The sequence below is a fragment of the Protopterus annectens genome, chromosome 2.part2 (assembly GCF_019279795.1).
Source record: "Protopterus annectens isolate FY-2018-M chromosome 2.part2, PAN1.0, whole genome shotgun sequence".
In the NCBI taxonomy this organism is placed as follows: domain Eukaryota; kingdom Metazoa; phylum Chordata; order Ceratodontiformes; family Protopteridae; genus Protopterus; species Protopterus annectens.
The window spans coordinates 923,060,331-923,082,496 of record NC_056730.1 but is presented as its reverse complement, the minus strand read 5'-3'; positions in this window follow the sequence as shown (position 1 = coordinate 923,082,496).

Here is a 22,166-nt window from a genome sequence, read left to right as displayed (position 1 = left end):
GTGGCAATTTGCTTGCTTATTCTGTTTCTTGTGTCATTTAGGTATTTCTGTTACAGAAATAACCAATTCATGCTACCATTACATTAAATACGGGATATCATTGTGTCCTACAATCGTAGCACATCAGCCATTTCTAATACGTTTTTTCGGGACACAACTGGCCATAGAGAGACTGCCCCAACCAAAGTGGGACAAGTGGTGACCTTAGTCGCTGCTCCTATGTCGGTGCGGCGCGCTGACATGCGGCTGTACACCTTCTCTGAGTGTAAACACTGACGGTGCATTGCGGGACGAACGCGGTCTTATTCGTATCCTTTGCTCCTTGGACGGGTACACTTATGCCTTCGTGGCTTGTATTTGCATCTCCGTTAATTTGGGACGGGTATTATGTTGCATACTGTACGTGCGTTTCATTCTGCATGGGACCTGGCTGCTGCCATTACTATTGTGGGCGGACCGTGGCTGTCAGCACATTAGGTTGCTCACCTCATGCCGGCTTAGACACGCCTCCAGACGCATCCTACCTGGGCTCGCTCACGTACACTACGCACGTGTCTGTGATTCCGGTGCACTCTCATTAATATGTATATGGCGCTACTGCGCTAGCTATTCACTGCACCGCCGGCGCAAGCCTTACGCCGAGCTTCATGAATCCTGGGGACAGTTTATTACTGTTAGGCAGGGGAATTAGCTCAGAAACACACCTACACTAGCACAGGATGCAGTTTATTACTGTTAGGCAGGGGAATTAGCTCAGAAACACACCTACACTAGCACAGGATGCAAAAGTGGCTTTTATAGTCTTGCATGTGACTCATATCATTTACACCATATACGTGATTCAAATGATGATTCACTTACTGGGGTCTTTGTAAGAGTCATTATGTATAAACACATTTTCCAGGCCTCTGGCATTTGGTAAACTTCTTTTGAAACTTTTCTTAGTGTCTGCCACTCAAAGCATTCTCCAGTTTAACAAATGATATCTTAAAATAAATAAATGATTTTAATTGCGGGTGAATAGTAGGCTTGTAGTGTTACAGAATAACCATATCCAAGCATGTTTCATCAGTCTGGGTTATCTGATCTTCAACCACTGAAATTTCCAAGAAGCTACATCAGTGGAGATAATGAATAAACATTTTTCCCAAAGAAAAAAATGGCCATCCTAATTTTAAACTGTAACTTTCCTATCAGTAATGCCCACTAGGCTGTGAATGAGATATGCAGTCATGACACAGTCTTTTTGGTTCGCAGATGAACTGCCATACCAGTCATTTTCAGATATTCCTGATATGTAGTCTTCTGTCACTGAATCTCTCAATCAACTGCATCAGTGGAGGGGCTATAGTGCATATAATTTACTCATTGTGAAGAACAGGAACATTCCTGGCTTACATGCAAATGCTTTCCCAGTAATTTCATCTAGTTACATGAGTAAAGAAGAACAAACTTTAATTTTTAATATATATATATATATATATATATATATATATATTAAATATACATCATGCCTTCAAATGGTAAACAATAAAAAAATAAAATCTATTTAAATTATTTTTTTTCTAAAAAATCTGTTTACATTATTTTTCTATACAAGTAGGTACATTTTAGTTTATTTTCTTTTTCACGGTGAATACCGGGGTATGTTTTGATTGTATTAATGCTACTGGATTTAATTCCAAATATTTCAATGAATTTCCAAGATTGTTGAAAGCAAACATTGCTCAGGGAAGTATGGATGATTTATTTAAATACCAGAAGAGATAGGGTTGCATGGTGACAGTATGAACATCTTTCCTGTCTAACAATGTGTAAAGCATTCAGTCACCCATGACAGTGATTTAATGAGTCATTTGTTTAATGAAAGAGAATTGAAATGCAGTGAATTGTTTAAACCATTAAAACTATCTACAAATGTATAATTAACTGAATTAGAGCAACAATTGATTGACAAGTTACAAAAATTAAAGGTGATCGATATAAACATTTATTTCAATATACTAACTTTGAAAATGTATAAGGAAGTGAGTATTTCACCATGAGGGCTAACAGTTTTTAAAACATCATTCTTGCTGTTTTTGGAAGGAGATGTGGATAAAGCTGCTTTTGGACATATGGGGTTAATAGCAAAACATGAATGTATGATGTGCTTCAAATCTGTATAGAGACCAAATTAAGAAAGATAAGGTAGATAAGGAAATCAGAAATGTTATAATGCAAATTAAAAGCCAATTATCTAAAATACAATGGAAATGCATTACAGTAGCTATGATAAAATATTGGAAACTGAAACTGAACTTAGAACAGGAAAGAAAAAGAAGCAGAGACACAAAGGATTATGCTAAAAAAGTGGCATTTTCTGTAGATATTGTAGCAGCAGGAGGGACAACTCTAAGAATAATCATCATGTGGGGCGATACCGATGGTCATGAGAAGCAGTTACAGAATGCCACCAGCAGGGGGTGATACTGATGGTCATGAGAAGCAGTTACAGAATGCCACCAGCAGGGGGTGATACTGATGGTCATGAGAAGTAGTTACAGAATGCCACCAGCAGGGGCGATACTGATGGTCATGAGAAGCAGTTACACAATGCCACCAGCAGGGGTGATACTGATGGTCATGAGAAGCAGTTACAGAATGCCACCAGCAGGGGTGATACTGATGGTCATGAGAAGCAGTTACAGAATGCTACAAGCAGGGGTGATACTGATGGTCATGAAAAGCAGTTACAGAATGCCACCAGCAGGGGTGATACTGATGGTCATGAGAAGCAGTTACAGAATGCCACCAGCAGGGGGTGATACTGATGGTCATGAGAAGCAGTTACAGAATGCCACCAGCAGGGGTGATACTGATGGTCATGAGAAGCAGTTACAGAATGCCACCAGCAGAGGTGATACTGATGGTCATGAGAAGCAGTTACAGAATGCCATCGGCAGTCAGGGCATCTGGGGAGGTATACAAGTTCAAAACTGTAGTGAATTCATGGAAATATGGATATCTTTTAAGTCTTTTGGAATGGAAGGAAAAGCTACTGTTACTATGGTCCTGCAGGAAAAAATGGTAACAACAAGAGAAGTCATCTGAATGAAGGAATGTTTTGATGAACATGTTTTTGTTTGTGACTGTCCCTCTGATTTATTATGTAATAACAGATTATTAAATGCCATTGTCAAAATCTCTATCATTGATATTTCTCCTGAACAAATCTCCATGCTCTCCATGGGCTTAGGTTATTATCAATGAATTTATCAAACTAGGTGATAAAAGTCAAGGAACTATTTCAATTAGTTTGAAAGTTACCTTGTATTGACTTTTTTAAATATAACTGATTCAAATAAGAAAATGAGGACTGAATTAGAGTTGGTTGAAGCCAGACGGAAAACACATAATCGATCATGAAAGTTATGTACTTACCATTGTGATGCCTGTGCAATGAGCCAGCAATCAAGGAGCCTCAATCCTCACCACTAACACCAGTGAGGGGCATCCATATAGAGAAAGGATAATAAATACACACACAGTAAAGTACAATGGACAGGTTTACAGGTTATTTTATATTTGTTTTGAGATATTTGTTTTGGGCTAGAAGAAAAGGAAATATAGTATTACCCCATGTGATCAATATTATGACATGTATATCGCATCTGAAGAATAAAATGATTTATGAATTATAACAAAGGTTGCTTATTGGTATGCAATGAATTATGTGAATTGATAGGAAAGAGTTTTACTTTAGATCCTTATCACAAGAAGATGAAGAGTTTATTAAAAACAGTTCCCACAATACCCTGTTTTTAATGTCTAGCAAAATTACACAACTATCACAAAGACCTATTATTTTAGGCTGTGGTGTGTTTTAAAGAGTAGAACAGTTAATTAATTTAGTGTTGTATACTTCAGTTAAGAAGTTACCTTCAAATGTGAAAGATACAGGAAATCTTATTCATAAAATATGTAATGTAACATGGGGTTTGGATTATTACTGGTTAAGTAAGAATGTGATTTAAATATACCCAAATATAAAACAAAATGATAAGTTACATGCCATTTTACAATTTTAGATGACTATTTCTGCCACCCTTATATTGGGGTATCAGAGCTTACTGCTTTCTGCCTAAATTTTTAATTTTTTTTTTGCTTACTCTTGTAGAGTTTTTCTCCCTGGCCTCCACTGAAAAAGGCTGTAGCTTAGTCAGACTTTCCTAGTCAACAAATGTCAAATAAATAAAACAAATATATATATATATATATATATATTTATATGAACACACACACACACACACACACACACACACAGATATGTGTACATGGATTCACTTTATAATCTCAAAATACTGAAATATCGAATTTCAGTATCTCAAGACTATAAAGCTGAAAAATCAAAAACCCGAAACTTTAAAACCGCAAACTTTCAAACCACGAATGTAACACAAACAAAATACTACACCACACAAACACAAATACACCTACCTGCTGACGCTACAAAAAACCAAACCAACAAACACAAATACAACAAAACTAACACACACACAAACAATCTTGTTAAAAGCAGGGGGCAAACGCCCTGCACCCCCCGATGTGGGGTGCTGCGCCTCCCCACACACACCCCTACTAATATATACTAACTCTGAGGTTGCACTAAACACACAAACGCATAAAACTCACCACTACACACACTCACACATACTAAAACCCTACCCAATACCCTTACAAAAACATTGCTTACCTCAAACCCCAGCTAAATCCACAAACCGCACCACAAATCACGTACGTGAACACATAATGCTGAATGCAACAATTCCATATTTGCTATTACACAGTTTTGCATAACTGCACTTTTGACTTTATAGTTTCGAAATACTGAAGTTCAACATTTCAGTATTTTGAGATTATAAAGTCTAAACGTGTGTGTGTGTGTGTGTGTGTGTGTGTGTGTGTGTGTGTGTGTGTGTGTGTGTGTGTGTGTGTGTATATATATATATATATATATATACACACACACACACACACACACACACACACACACACACACACACACACACACGTTTCATGGGTCATATTACAGACAAAACCAAGGAACTGCCATGGGTGCTCCATTTATATCAAATTATGCTAGTCTTTTAGTGGTGTTTTTGAAAAATGGTATATTTATTCAAATAATTTTTAATGCTTAATCTATTTTAATCTGTAAATGTGAGATGCTAGAATTTTGTTTCTTTTAAATGTTGGTGCTGATTGCATACATAGTTAATAAAAATGAAATATTTTTTTCTAGATTTAATTTTATTTCATGATTATAAAAAAAAAAATCATACTAAATTGAATAAAAAAAAGACTGAGGGTAATATTTTTTGCATTGGTCTACCTATCATCCTATTCAAACTTTGGAGGTCACATCCATTTGGGGAGTTTGTAATAACTGTTAGAGCAAATAGCAAATGTATAATTTTTATAAAAGAAGCCAACCCTATGATACAATTATTTTTATTGAGAAGCTATAATAATGAGGTAGTGGCAGCAGCATATTTTCAGACATGTTATTTGCAAAGGAAGAAACTATTAAATGAAGGAAAATATAAACAATTGGAAACAATTCCAACCGTTTCTCTAACAGCAGAACTATTTGCATGTTAAAGAGTTTAATATTTTTTCACTTATTTTTATTTTGGTAAAAGAATGTTGGATTTTTTTTTATGGGAAGAGAGTTTCCTTTGTAATAATAGAACCATCTTACATATGTCTTAAAAAAGATGAATATATAGCAAACATTTAGTAGTACATGCTTATTTTAATCATCCTGTGGATAATATATGAAATTCAGATATACCACAGGGGACATACCCTGGTGGTAATTATAATATATGTATACCTGTTGTGGATAAATATATTTTATTAATAGTATTTATTGCAGCTATAGGGAGTATTAGTGATATAATGCATCGGCTGTTCTATGTAATAGTATGCAAGTCTAGCAAGGCATGTATTGGAAAAACTAGCATTATAAACCTAGAATTCAGGAATGTATAATAACATAAAGTATGAAATACTGGAATGCTGTAGCTGGACATGTACATAACGGACATGAAGGTGACATAGGTGTTATTAAAACATGTCTTAGGGTAAGTCAGCTTAAAGGATAAGGGTGGAATTGACTCAAATCATTTTATTTTTATTTATTTATTTTATTTATTTAACATTTGTTGACCGGGAAAGTCCAACTAGAACAGAGCCTATTTTCAGTGGAGGCGTGGGGAGAAATGCTCCAGACACGTCTTTTTAGAATGTGAGAGGAAACCGGAGTACCCAGAGAAAACCCATGCGAACGCAGGGAGCACATACAAAGTCTGTAACTAAAAAGAAGGATGAATTAATTGTATTGTTAACAAGGGCTGAATGTAGAATTTAATTGTAAGCATTAACAAGTTCAAACATCTGCTAATTGTTTAATTCATGCTATGTTTTAATTTGAAGGTTATGTAAACAGCTTAGATTTTGTTAATCATTTGAAGGCATGATGTGCCAAAGTGATGGCTATTATTAAATAAAGTGTGTTCTTTTTATTCACATGGTTATTTTTTTCATTTGCTTTCTTATAGTGAAGAGAGAATTTCATGTACTCCATGTTGTGTGATATAACATCTAAAAATACTACTGAATAAATACATAAAAACATTTCTTCCAGTGATTTGAAAATAGCTTTCTTATTTGCTAAACGAATGCATGAGTTGGTGTGTGTGTGTGTGTGTGTGTGTGTGTGTGTGTGTGTGTGTGTGTGTGTGTGTGTGTGTGTGTGTGTCTACACAAAACACTGTATCCATTATTAGTTTTACATGCTTCCATTCACTAAATCTCTTAAGCAACCATTCAAGTGAGAAAAAGAACAGCTTATTTGTATTACATTGTAAATTATCCTGCCAGTACTCTTTAGAAGGCTGTTGTATGTGATGATTAAAAAGAAAAAAAAACTATATAATTCCCTAGAAGGGGGGTACATCATTGCCTTTTTATACATTTTACCACCTCAGTTGTCCAACCACAAACCACTAAAGACTGCAATATCATACTGACCTGTTATCCACAAGTATAAAATATAACAAAACTACCACTTCTCCATCAATGTGATTGTGCTGCCATATTTTAGTAGAATGTAACTATCATGAAGTTGTAACTTAATAAATCTTAGAATCCTGCAAGATTGCTCATATGTAGAAATCTCAATTCTGTATATTGTTCTGGTTCATGAAGGTATAATTTTTTTCAGGAAAAAAGCAGTTAATATTTCCCAAGCTAACTGACAAAACTGTGGCATTATATTAAAATAACAATTTGTAGAAAACTAGATAAAATCCAAAATACCATGTGCCAAAAACTGATATCCTCTTTCAAAACATATTTCTTGCCTCACTTTACATAGCTGACCATTAGCCTTTTTTAGCTCTCCAGATCTACCAAACCCAACATGCCTCCTATGGACTTTCTCCAACCTGTGCAGGGACAGCGAGAAGACTGAGTCACCCCAGAGTAGTGCCACATTGCTGCCAAGAAATAATTTTTTTACATCATAAATTCTCCATCCCTTTGCATGTACCCATAATGTCCTGGAATGGACATGTAAATAGGGTACACTGAAATTTTTCCAGCCTCTGTGGCAACTCAGCACTATCCCTATCTCCCAAAGGACAATAGGGTTGCCACCTTTTCAAATGCCCAAAGTGGGACATTTTTGGTACAAACGTCAGATTTTGCAGGGCAAAACATACCCACAGCTAGTACCAAGGACACAACTTCACTTTTTTGCCTAAATAAATATTCTTGTAGCATTTTAGTTGCTTATTCTGTTTCTTATAAAATTTAGGTATTTGAGACACAGCATAACTGTTTTATGCAACTATTGCATAAAATATAGGAAATAATTTTGTCCTAAAATCTCAGGACATTTGCCATTTTTTCAATTTTTTTTGCAGGACACAACTGCCCAAAGAGGGACTGTCCCTCACAAAGTGAGACAGGTGGTAACCCTAAAGGACAACACCCCATTGGGTATGCCCAGCTTCCAATGCAGATCCACCATAAGGTGAGATCAAGTGTACACCCCCCCCCCAGAATGGCCATGCTCATCCTCCCCTTACAGCACTTCAGACATTGGAGTCACTAACTGAACCCAGGTCATCTGGACCATAGTTAGAGTTTTATCAATATATGCCACATTACTGGCTTAAACATGATATCTAAAGTCATACTTTCAAGATTATTTTCAAATAACGTAATACATTCTACATGGCCCATCTATCATTCAGTAAACTGATATTTATCTCTGAGTGGTTTGACACATATCCACTTGCCAAATCACATGCTGTAGGTGAGATATTCTCTTTTAATAGACCTCAACCCTTCCTAGTCCCTCTATTAGTCTGCCCAGATCAAACTAGGGAGCAAGCTCTCATTTCCAGTTAACGTATATACAGGAACAATGAACAAACTGTGGAATGAGTCATTCTGAATGAGCTTTGTTCATGTCACCTTTCAGGCTTTACAATCTGTATCAGTAAAGTACTGTAGCAAAACTCTTCTTGCAAGGACCTAGTATCATCCCACAGAAATACTGTTCTGAGAACTCAGGGTTTAAGATATGAAAGGGTTCTGTTTCTTATGAGGAGAGTTTTCAGTACCTCTGAACCCATATATGAGTCAAGCATGTTTTAAAAGTTTCAAGGTTGGGATTGTACTAATAAAGAGAGTGTGTTCTGTAGCCCAGAGGTTCATTGAAAAATAATAGTACCTTATTCAAAAGTTCTGTTTATTTTCATTTTTTACATAAACCCTCTTCAACTATTTCGTCAGCCAAAGTAGCCCATAATACCATGCCATAGCTGGGATTCAGAAATAATGTTTACACAACCATGTAATAGATAAATAGTGCAGATGAAGTTGCACAAAGTGGCCCAGAAATAATTTTCAATGTGTTAAGAGCAACACTGTGTGACAGAGTTACACTAATTACATGTTTCATTCATCTGAAATCTCACAGGTTGCATAATTACCACACTGCACATTTCACCTTTTTTTTTTTTTTTTTGCTTTAAGGCAGCTAGGAAGCTCAGAGTGAAAGTGCTTACTGTTTTTTTATTTTATGTAATAAATGTTTTATGGTTTGTATATTGCCTGGCTGCCTCACTGCTATCCTGTGTGTTGGACTATTTGGATTTATACTTCTAAGTAGTGGGACACTTAACCTGTGAAGAGATACCTGGATATTTTTTATTTTTATACGTTTTTTCTTTTTTTGCTTTACTTTCTTGTCCAGGTTATTCCCACTATGTTAGTAGACTCTGTTCAGGGGAGACCCAAGATGGTATTTATACTACTAAGGGAAATTTAACAAGGGCATCAGGGAACTTCCCCTACTCTTGGTAGTAGGGGAAGCATTTGTGTGCGACACAATGTACTTCCTGTTCCTGTTCCTGTTCCAGGCATGGAGGCAGCCTGGAAAAACAGGGGGAAAATATGGCTGATTCAGCTTTTGCTGAAACTGGAATGAAAGTCGCTGAAAATGTAGTCAAAATGGTAGAATAGGAAAAGAAAATTAAAAAAAATATATATAATGCTTAGAGAAAAAAAGAAAGGAAAGGGATAAATATGTTATTATACTAACTGTTCTTAAAAGCTAAAAATATTAGCTTTAAATGGGAACAGTATAAACAAATCTTAAGAGGAGAATAGGTATATTACAATGGTGTGCTGCAGTAGATGCGTATATTATTGTTTTAAAATATATCAAATTATTAACACAGGAAGAAGGAACACACACTGAAAAACTTTGTAATGGTGCAGTAGTTTGGAACATGAGGAAGGAAACATGCTCGAGCATATGTATATTATGTCAAGAAAGTATGAAATATTAGATGTAACCATAGTGAAACTAGGACAAATTAAGGTAATAGACTTGAGATGGAATAATATGTGTATAGAATTATAACTTTGTATGCATATATAACAAAAAACAGAGAAATTATGTTTAAAAATATTCTTGAATATGTTTGTGTAAATATGGACATTATAGTGGTGGGTGATTTTAATTATAATTTAAGAAAAAAATAAGAGCAATTGTGATGTTAAACTGGTTAAAGAAATTATGAGAGGTGGAAAGTTAAGTATATGGGAGAATAACCACTGGCCCTACAGAAGAAATGAAATTAGGACAGATATTGATTATTTTTTAATACCTGATAGTTTAAAAGTTAAAAAAAGGAAATTAAGCATGCTGGGTTTTTGGATCGTGTGGTTCTGTGGGTTAAAGTACAGGAAAATTCAAGAATAGATAAGACTAGGAAAGGAATAAAGAGAATTAATAAAAAGAAACTAGATTTAGAAGAGAAAAAAGAATTTATGAAATTATGGGAAAATAATATGAATATGAGAGGGTTTTATGAAAATTGGTCTGTTTGGTGGCTTAATTTTAAAGAGAAATGTAAAAACATGTTTTTAGAATGTATAAGGAAGAAAAGAAGAAAGGAAAAGGAGAGATATAAGATATTAAGTCAAGAAACAGTCAGAAACTTATTAGAGAAGAAACATTCCTTTTATGAAAAAGAAAGAGAACTATTTAAAATTAATCAAATTAAATTGAATAACTTCTTATAGAAACAAAACTATTGTTTACAATGAAAGAAAGAAGAGGTAGTACCCTATTGAGTAAAATAACAAAAGAAAGAAAAAATAAGAGAAATAAAGAATAAGAAAGTTAAGTAAATAAGACAGCAAGAAGGAATATACAAAATAATTAAAGAATATGTATTGGAATTATTTGTTACAAGAGAAGAAAACATAGAACAAAGTTATAAAGGTGAAAAATTAAATAAAGATAATGAATATTTAGAACAAAAAATAACTATGAAAGAACTGAATGAAATTCTAAAAGATATTAACATGAATTTTGCAACAGGACTGGATGGAATTGAATATGGCACGTATAAAGAAATGAAGGAGTGGCAAAAATAATTTTTATAGAAGTTATGAATGAATGGTTAAAAACTGGAATTAAAGAAAAAAAGATATGTACAGGAACTATGAATTTTATATTTAATAAAGGAAATAAATAGGAGACAAAAAAATTGGAGACCTATAACATTAAATAATACAGATTATATTTTTTATGAAAATATCAACAAAAATGTTACAAAATGGATAGAATATATGGCCAAAATGTATTCAGAAGAAAAGGAAAATGAAGTCAAAAGTTATTATGGATAATAAGATAAATAATTGATGATATCATAAATAAAAATGTAGAAGCTATAATAGGGGATATAAGTAAAGCCTGTGATAATATTCAATATAAATCATTATGGAGAATTTTGTTTTCATATAATATAAGCAAAAAATATTACAGGTAATAGAATTTGTTTATAAAAGGAACTATGTGAAACTAAATGTAAATGGCTGGATTGGGGAAAAATAAAAAATAGAATGTGGAATAATGTAGGGGTTCCCAGCTAGTAGTGTAATTTTTCCCATTAGTTTTGAATGTAAAAGTGAAGGAAATTAATAAAATGTCAAGTAGCAGTGGATACAAAATGATGAATGAAGTACAATTGCCAACAATGTATAATTATGTGGATAATGTTGTACTAATCATTAAAAATAAAGTATGGATGGAAGAAGTAAATGAAAAATTAAGTAGAAATAAAAAATGGTTTAAGTAAAAATAAAGAGAAATGTAAAAGGTTTGGTTTTGAAGTTATGATAGAAGGTATTGAGTTCAATGAAAATATATGGATATATTAGGAATAATATTTGTCCAGAATGAATACAGACAACAACAATGGGATAATGTACTCAAAGAAGTAAAGGATATGACTATATTTTTTGGAAATCATATAACTTTTCATATAGAAAAAGTGCACACTTGAACACCGTGATAATAGGAAAAATTGCTTGTGTTACTAACATCTATATGATTCCTATTAAGTATGAAAAGGAACTAATGATGATTATATTTTCTTTTATATGGGTCTCTAGACTGAATCCAGTCAAGAGAGGGATTCTTTAAATGAAAGAAGAGCAAGGAAGCTTGGGTTTAATAAACCCAATAGCACATGCAGCATCTTTAATTCTATATAAGATATTAAAAGGAATTAAGAAGGAAAATAAATACTTGATAGAAATGATAATATATTATAAATACAAAGAATTGTGGAAAGGGATGGAAGTTAAAAAAGAAGTAAAAGCATTGTGAATTAAGAAATTAAAGAGTAGAAAAACAAATTGTGATAAGGAAAATAAAAAATAATATATGTGAGAAAATAGAAAGGAATAGTACTTAAATATTATGAAAGTATTTTGTTGCATTGATCCATGGAAAGATTTAGAAATAGATAAGAAAAAATACTTAAATAAATGTTGATGCAGAGTGAGCCAGTAAATGAAGGAGATATTTCCTGGGGGATATTATGGAGAAAATACAAAAGGAGGATGTAGTGACAATCCTGAAGAATAGTCATGAGATGGGAAAGAAAACATATGCAGAGAAAGTAAAATAAGGCAAAAGGGGAATAGCAAAAAAGAAAAAGGCAGAGAAAAATGGAAAATCGAAGTTTGTGGTAAGTATTCAAAGTAAAGAAGGCAAGGAAATGGACAGGTATGAAGTATGGGACAATTTAATAGTTCCTTTGGGTGTAAAACCACATAACATAAGGGAATTTATTCTTATTAACAGAGACATTTTGTGACATTATATTTCAGACTGTTTTCAATTCAAACTTTTCTTGGAAAATATGAAAAAAGAAAGAATATAAACCATGGAATATTTATGTGATAAAAGCATTTAACAGGGAAACAAAAAAGAAAAATCATGTACAATTTTGAAAAAAAGACTTTGAAAGGATATTTGAAAACTTTATGAAAATAAGTATTGGACACCGCAAATGTTTATAATAAAATGGGTTTATGGACTGGTGGATGAGATTGTAATATTGTGTCAAAATAGAAAGAGAAAAAATATTATACATATACCAAACATGATAAATGTGGAAGGGAATAAGGGTATCATGAAATACTAGGGAAAATAAGGACATTTGGTAAGTAACTGTGATAAAAGAAAATGGTATATTTGTGGGGAAATGGGACATGATGCAAAATGTGAATTGAAATGTTATAAATGTAATAAAATGTGACATTTATGGATTGACTGTAACAATAAAAATAAGGATAAGAAAAAAGAAAAAGAAACAGAAAAATGAACAAAGAGAAGAAGTTTTAAAAGTAGTAGAAATAGAAGAAAAAAATAGATTAAAAAGTAATAAAGAGGACATAGGACAAGGCTCTGAAATAAGTGATAAAGAACTGGGAGATAGTAAAAGAAAATACAAAGAATTATAATGGTCAAAGGGTAAAAGACAGATAAAGAAAATTTAAAGGGATAAGTACAAAAGAAAAAAAAAAGGAAATGGATGAAAAAGAATATATACAGCTAATGGTTGGTGGTTGGTATAATGGTTAAGGTGTTTGACTTACAGATACAAGGTACAGTCTTTGATTCTAACCTTTGGTAGGGAAATTGACAAGGCTTAGAATGGCTCATTAAGGCATCTAGTCTAATATTCAGCTATGAACCTATAAAATCATGAATCTAAGAAAAAGGGAAATTAGGATTTTAGTGTGCTTTCTGTAAATGTGAATAGTATTAAGAATATAGTAAGATGAATAGGGATTTGGGGTGTTATAATACATGTGACATAGATGTAACTATATTAGAAGACATACGATTTTTATCAAATGAAAAATGTATTATAAACAGAGAAACAATAAGAAAGAAAGAAAATCTGGAATCTTGGAAATGAGAGATGTTTTGGAATAGCCATAATCTGTATAAATATAATAAAGATATTAGATGTAACTTTAGGAAAAAATGGAAGATTAACCATTGTAGATTTAAAATGAAAAGAACAAATGTATGGAATTATAACATTATATGCTTATACTAATTGTAAAGATAGGGAGAGCTTATTTCATCAGATTTTAGACTATGTAGTGATAATTATAAATATTATAATAGCATGAGACTTTATCTGTGATTTAAGAGGCAAGCATAATAAAGAAAATTATATAAGAAAGATGTTAAAAGTTATAAGCATTGGTAAGTTAAAAGTTTGGGACAAAATAATTCATGACATTACAAAAAGGATATGTATTGAACTGAAATAGATTATTTTATAGCATCAAAAGGTTTAGTTATAGGAGAAGGAAAGGTAGTTTCAAACAGGATTTTCTGATCATCTTACAATATGGCTAGAGGTAAAGGAAAGCAGGGAATATATAAAAATAGGCAAAGGAAAAAGGATAAATGAAAAAGCATGGAATGAAGAAGGAAAAAGATTAGTAATACAGTTATGCAGAGATTACATCACTAAGAGAACATTGTATAAAAACTGGCCTGAATGCTGAATGATATCTAAGAAAAATATACAAAATGTTTTTACAGTGGCAATATGATATGAGAAAAGTAGAAAAAGAAAAATATAAAAGAACATATAGCAATACATTGGAAGATTTAGAGCAAAATGACAGGAAGTACTTTGACAAAGAAAAATAATTATATGAAACAAATCAAGAAAAAAATGAAATAACTGTTATTTAAGCAAATATATTTTACAAGGAAAAAGAGAAGTATTGATTTACTTAAGAAGATTAGTAAATTAAGTTTGTATTGCAATGAGAGAAATAAAAAAATGAAAAAGGAGAAATAGAAACAACTCAGGAAAACATTATGAAAAGTATAGTACAATATGTACAAGAAATGTTTAAAGAAAAATGAAGGTAGTGAAAAAATGTGGAAAGTAAAAAACATTCACAGAAAAAGAAAATATGAAGATGGAAAAGAGATTTCTTTATATGAGCTAGATAAAGTATTAGGAAAAAATAAATATAGATTTGAATGCAGGGCCAGATAGAATGGGGTATGACATGTATAAAAAATTAAGGGATTGGCAAAAAAATTAAAATTTTGAAAGAATAGTTAAATGACTGCTTTATGTATAAAAAATTATGTAGTGGAATACTTAAATTCCAGGGAAGAAGTAAGATAGAAGACAATTAAAAAAATGGAGACTGATAATATGGAATCACAATGAGATCTTTATGAAAATAATACAAGAAAGATTTGAAACTAAAATGGTAAATGTTATAGAAGATAGCATATATAGTATAAAGGGGAAGGATTGTTAAGAATTATTAATGATAGAGAAATTGTGGATAATATAAATGGAAAAGAAGAAGCAAAAATCATAATAGGAGACTTTAATAAGGCATTTGATACAATTGGACATGAAATTTTATACTTAATAATGAACAAATATAATATAAATGATAAAGGAAGTTATGCATGTCACCCTATAGTAATCACGAAGTAAAAATACTTGTAAATGGCTGGTTAAGCCAAGAGGTACAGAGGAAGAGTGGTGCAAGATAGGGATGCCCAATGAGTTGTATATTCTTTGTATTAGTTACGAATGTGATAGTATGCAAAATAAATTACAAAATGAAAGAGACAGAGTATATAACACCTGAAGGGTTAATAATTCCAGTCCTGTTAACATACACAGAAGACATTATAATAACTGAAAAAAATAGATAAAAGAAGTAATAATTTGCATAAATTATATATGTTGGTGATAGGAATGACTTTAAATAAATAGAAAAGTAAAGGTTTAGGTGATGAAGATGGGGGTATACATTTCATAATGAATGACATTTCTGTGTTAGATATAAAATATGCGAATAAAGATGCAAGTAGAATTCAATGGGGAAAAAAACAACTGAGGAAATAAAACAAATCTGTCTTTTCTGATAAACATATATATTATCATTCAGAAACAAAGGTTTATTTGATAAAGTCAATACTGATGGGAAAATAAAATACTTAGTAAGTGTATTTATGGTGCCAACAGCATTTGAAAAGGAATTATTGCAGATTTTTTTTTTTCATTTATATGCAGTTACAGATTAAACCCAGTAAAAAGAGGAGTTTTGTTGGCAAATAAAGAGGAATGAGGTTTAGGGTTAATTAACCCAGTGGTATAAACTGTTTCATTAAATTTGTAAAAAGTGTTAAAGTGGATAAATGAAAAAGATGAGAGATTAGTAGTAAATTGTATAAATATAAGTATGATACATTTTGGGGTATAAACGAGGAAATAAAATGTCATCAAGAAAAAATATTTTTGTGGAAAATTAAAACTGATGATATAGAATAAGAAAGAAAAGCATGGTATATGAATGTAACGGTAAACCATTACTATGTAAAACCATGGGAAAATCTTATAGATAAAAAAAAAATAAAGCTATAAAAATAAGAAGCAAATAGTGTAATAAGAACATAGAATGTCAAGTTTCTTTTTTGTGGAGACTGGTAAATAAATTATCAGTAAAAGGAAATATGCCATGTAAAAAGAAAAGTGATAGAATATGTCTACATTGTCAAGAAGAAGAAGCTACTGAACATGTGTTATTGAAATGTAAAAGGATAAAACATTTATGGGGCTTGATACAGTGGCCAAGGCTCTTGCCATCCCCATAGTGCCTTTTTTAGGCAAGGCTCAAAAGACAAACCCACCAGCATTAATAGCACAAGTAACAAAAAACTGAGAGTAATGCTACTCAATGCCAGAAGTCTAAACCTCAAAATGCATGTACTCGAGGCACTCCTCAGTATGGAGAAAATTGATATATGTGCCGTAACAGAAACCTGGTTTAAGGCTCCAGAGAGCATCCCAGCACTACCAGGCTACAACTCATACCATACATTTCGGCCACAAAACCCAGACTGAAATACAAAAGGCAGGGGAGTAGCTATATTCATCAAGGATATTCACACCTCCAGGTTAGTGGCACAGCACGATGCTTCAGAGATCATCCACGTGCAACTAACAACAGGCAAAACTGCTATTCAAAGTATAGCTTGCTACAGATCACCCACCATGTCCCAGGACCCCCTCTCCACATTCCTGGAAACACTGGGAAACATAAAGGTCCTACCAAACACCCTGATATTGGGTGATTTCAATTACCCAAACATTAACTGGGAGAACTACTCAAGTACAAGCTCCCTTGCCCAACATTTTCTGGAATTTATAAACTCAAACACCCTGGATCAACTGGTCAACACTCCCACCAGAGGTGACAACATATTGGACCTGGTCATCACCAACATGAGCAACAGGTGTTCCACACCAAAGGTCAACCCCATGCTGGTTAGATCTGACCATAAACTAATCACTCTGGATATCCACATTCCACCACCACCCCTGGTCAAAGAAACCACTGTGAAAAACTTTTCAAAAGCAAACTTCATGTTACTTAAGACCGAGGTGGGAAGTTTCAAAGCCCCCATACTAAAGGATAACCCTGTCCAAGCTGCAAAAATCCTTTATTACTACACTCTACGGGCACCTACAAGAATGCATGGATCATGCTATCCCAAACAAAACCAAGACTCACTCCTCCAAGAAAAGGAAACCAGTCTGGTGGACCCCTGCCATAAAAAAGCTATACAATAGAAGGAGGAAACTAGTACAGAAAAGAGTAAAATCCAATGAAGGGAAGACATCCCTGATCAGTATCAGCAAGAAACTACATTCCCTCATAAAATCATCCAAGGCTAGCTCCGAAAGGAAAATTGCCATGGACTCCTAAGATAACCACAAGGCATTCTTTAGCTATGTCAAGAATCTAAGTGGCAATTCTCAGATCTGCTCAGAGTTAGTGCAGACTGGCCCAAAATACACTGAAGTGACTGATATAGCCAACATCCTGGCAGACAGGTTCAGTGCAAACTTCACCCCCCTCTCACCCCCAAAAGGGCCCATAACTATACCAGAAGAATGTAGTGCCCCTGAAATCACAGACACTCAGGCTAAAACAGCCCTCTCCAAAGCCAAAAACACAGCATCAATGGGACCGGACGGTGTCCCAGGCTGCATCCTACATGAGCTCAAAGATGAACTAACCCCTCACCTAAACACACTGTTTAAACTCAGCCTCTCCACAGCCTATGTGCCCACAGAGTGGCACACAGCAATGGTTATTCCACTCCCACAAAGATGGAGCCACAACGGACCTTGGGAACTATCACCCTATAAGCCTAACTAGCTTGGTCTGCAAAGCTATGGAGCACATCATCATGGATCTCATTAACAGAGACATTGGGAACCTCCAAATACTGGACCCTACCCAGTTCGGCTTTGTTAAGGGCAGATCATGCCTCCTAAACCTGGTGGACTTCTTTGAGACAGTTACCAAGGATATAGATGAGGGAAAGGTAGTCCACACAACCTACCTAGACCTCAGAAAGGCCTTCAACACCATTCCCCACTCAAGTATTATAGACAAGCTCACCAGCCTGAACATAAACCCCTATGTCATGAGAAGGGTTGCAAACTGGCTCATGGACAGAACCCACATGGTAAGAGTTGCGGGAGCTAGGTCTGACCCTAAACCGGTTACAAGTTGCATTCCCCAGGGCTCAGTCCTAGGACCCCTCCTGTTCGGCATATACTTCTCAGAGGTACAGGCAAGCACAGGAGTACTATGGCTGACCAAGTTCGCAGACAACTGCAAACTAGGGGTTATAATTGACTCTCCAGCTGACACAGACATTCTCCAAAAGGGTCTCACTGAGACAGATACCTGGTGTCAAAGCCATGGCCTCAAGCTAAATGCCAAAAAGTGCATAGTCATCCCCTTTGGAAAAAACAAAGAAACCACAAACTACCACATAGGTGGTAGCCCCGTAATATGGAAGACGTAATAAGGGATCTGGGGACCCAAGTAGATAGTAACCTCTCCTTTGATAATCACATTGCCAAAGTGGTTAGAAAATCCTTCTGTGTGGCTCACCTAATCACAAAAGAATTTGCATCCAGATCGAAAGGTCATTGGGCCCCTCTACGCATCACTTATCAGACCCATCATAGAGTACAATGTCCCATTTGGGATGTACCTTACAAGACACCTGCAACAACTGGAAAGACCACAGAAGTACCTCACCAAAAGGATCACTGGCCTCAAGCAGATGCCCTATACAGCTCGACTGAAGAAACTCCAGCTGTATTCGGTTGCATACCGCCTACTCAGAGGTGATCTCTGCCTGACATACAAGGCCATGTCCAACCCAGACTTAATGGACATGCTCCACCTAAAGAAAACCATATCCCCTCAAGCAACACACTCTAGGGATCTAAACCTCACAACAACAATAAATAAGATGTGATGGATGGATAGATTCCTGTCCAAGAGACTTCCCATGCTCTGGAACAAGATTCCAGTCTACATTAGGCAGAGCTCCTCACTAACCCTCTTCAAGAGAAACCTTGATGAGTGGATGGGAAACAGAAAGTTTACCTCTGGGATCACTTCAGTGGCTCTGATGGATAAAGGCACAGGGAACTAATCTAAGGGGGCGATGAAAGCCAACACATTCTGGCTAGGCTTATAAATGCCTTCGGGCAGATAGCCTAGTACCTGCTTATGAACCTATGAACTTTTTCCCACTCTAGTGATCTTGGAGTTGGTATATTTAATTTACGGGGGGTGTGAGGGTGGAGTCCCCCACATGGGGGTTGCAGGGGGGCTTGCCCCCCTGCAGAAACATAGTAAAAAGTGGGTTTGGTAGTTTGATGTTGTTATATGTGGACGGGATGTTATTTTCTTGTGATTTGTAGTGTTAGATGTTATGAAATTCGATGTTATGGGTTTTAGATATTTTGGGTTTTAGATGTTCTTGTCTCAGTGTTATGAAATTAGATGTTATAGGTTTTAGATGTTTTGAAGTAGACCCATCCCATGAGACCTCTTACTTCCACCTGAGTTACCTGGGTGAAACTCTCAAGAGTGACCCCCCCCCATGCATGCTTCATTATGTGTCTGCAAATAATCTACCTGGTGTGGAAATAGAACCCACACCCTTCTGCACCAAAGGTGAGTGTGCTACCTATTGCACCTGTGACACTGATAATAAAATAAAAGGGAGAAGCTTCAAACCCTGCACCCTTGACACTTTAAGAAAAGCATTGACCTATTACACCAAAGGATCTGTTACTATGGCCAAATGATCCCATTAACATGCATTTAGCATGCACATAATGATACGCTACTATGGAGACAGCCAGAAGCACTGATAATGACTATACAGCAAAGTTTCTAACAAATTATTGATATATACGAGAAGGAACAAAATGTATAAAATAGTTGGAAAGGTGAAAGAGCTAGTAAGACACACAGAAAGACAGACAGATAAGGGAATGGAAAACCTGGAATGAGGGTAAGAGTGAAAGGGTATATACTAATGTATGTATCTGTGTGTATTAAGGCTGTGGGTTAAGGCTGTGTATATTTTTAAACATTGTGGGCATCAGAGTTTTGGAAAGGAGTATAGCAGGATCATGGAGAATGACATTCAGATCCTGCAATCAGGAGGAGTGGGAGACATTGCACATGCTGTTCTCAGCAAAGGTGAAAAATTCTGACCTCGAATGGAGATATTGTCTGGAGGTTGAATGTATACTAAGTGGAACTCCAGAACCCAGTGGGTATACATTTTATTTTAATTTATTTTCATTTTGAATTTGTTTACAGGGATAGATCACTGATCCCATTAGATCTATTTCAAGCTCAGCCCAGGAGGAGGTGCCAGACATAGCTGGTGGATTGGATAGTCATTCTACAGCACAAACCAGGTATAAGAATGAATGAGATGTAACCTGAAATGTTGAAGGTGCTGGATAGTTTTGGAATAGCAGGGTTAGCACACCTTTTCAAAATTGTGTGAAAGAGGGGCAATACCTCTGAACAAGCGCAATGAACTGGTATTCCCATTTTCAAAAAGGAGAAATAAGGGTGTGCCCCAGTCCTAGACTGATCCAATCCCCCAACCTCCCTCAGAAAGCCTATGTCATTGTGCTAGAAAGGAGACTCATTCAATTGCAAAGCCTCTGATTTATGAAGAGCAATGTGGCTGCTATCCTAGCTGTGAAACACTGGATCAGCTCTTTGTCCTTGCACTGGTATTTACGGGATTATGGGAGTTAATTTTTTATCTTACTTCCCAGGTGCATTCCCCTCACCAGTACCATCAAACTCCTGTGCTCTACTGGTCCACTGATTTCCTCTGGCTCCCCGTGTTGGAGGAAACCAACAGAAGGCAGTAAGGTCTGGGAAATCACAGCTGTCATCCAGGGAGAGCTAGAGGATTTGTTTTCTGAATTCTCCTAATACGTTTAGCTGTTGACTAGAAAATGCAGACCACTGTTACATGTTCCTATACACTAGCAATGCCCAGCTGGAGTGCATGTACAGTCCTTTGTGAACGCAAACGCCTTGATCCTAAGTTATAAGAGTGGCAGTACATGTTCTTTTCAAGGTGGACATTTTGTATCAGAACTCTGCTCTCCCTATTATGGAAGCTGGAGTGACAGCCACTCAGTCCTTTCTGTCCTTGTCAGATTCCTCCACTAATAAACCATTACTCAAACCTGGGTCATTTGGAAATTAGTTCTCCTTCCATCTGTCCCACTGAGACAGCAGGATCACGTGAGTTTGCTAGTACTGTCTACATGTGTTTTATGAACTTGGGAAAGACCTAATAGTATCTACATTTGTATGATTTTTTTGCAAAGTGCTGCAACAGTATTGGGTCCAGTATTCACTGCTACATATCATTCAGTCTGCCTGTGTCCACATTCTTGTCTTTAAGTCAGAATGTTCACGGTGGATGTAGAACTTCACTAAGACTGTGTCATGTCTCCCCTCCTGTTCATGACTTTCATTGACAAGATATCAAGGCACAGTCAAGGTTTAGAGAGTACTGAGTTTGGTGATAAGAGAATTGCATCTTTTTTTTTTTTTTTTGCAGATGATGTCACTCTCCGTTTGGGTATTAGTATATTTAAGTAGCAGGGGGTATAACATGCACAGCAGTGGGACTTACTTCTGTGCAAAATACTTTCATTTTTTTTCTTGTGCTGTCAACTGTTTGCTCCGTTTGGTATGTGTAGATGCTTGATGGTGGGAGATCAGTGACTGTGTAGCTATTTCATGGGTGGTTAATTACAAGATTTTTAGTAATTACAATAATTCATTGAGGGTATTCTAGTATGTAGACTGGA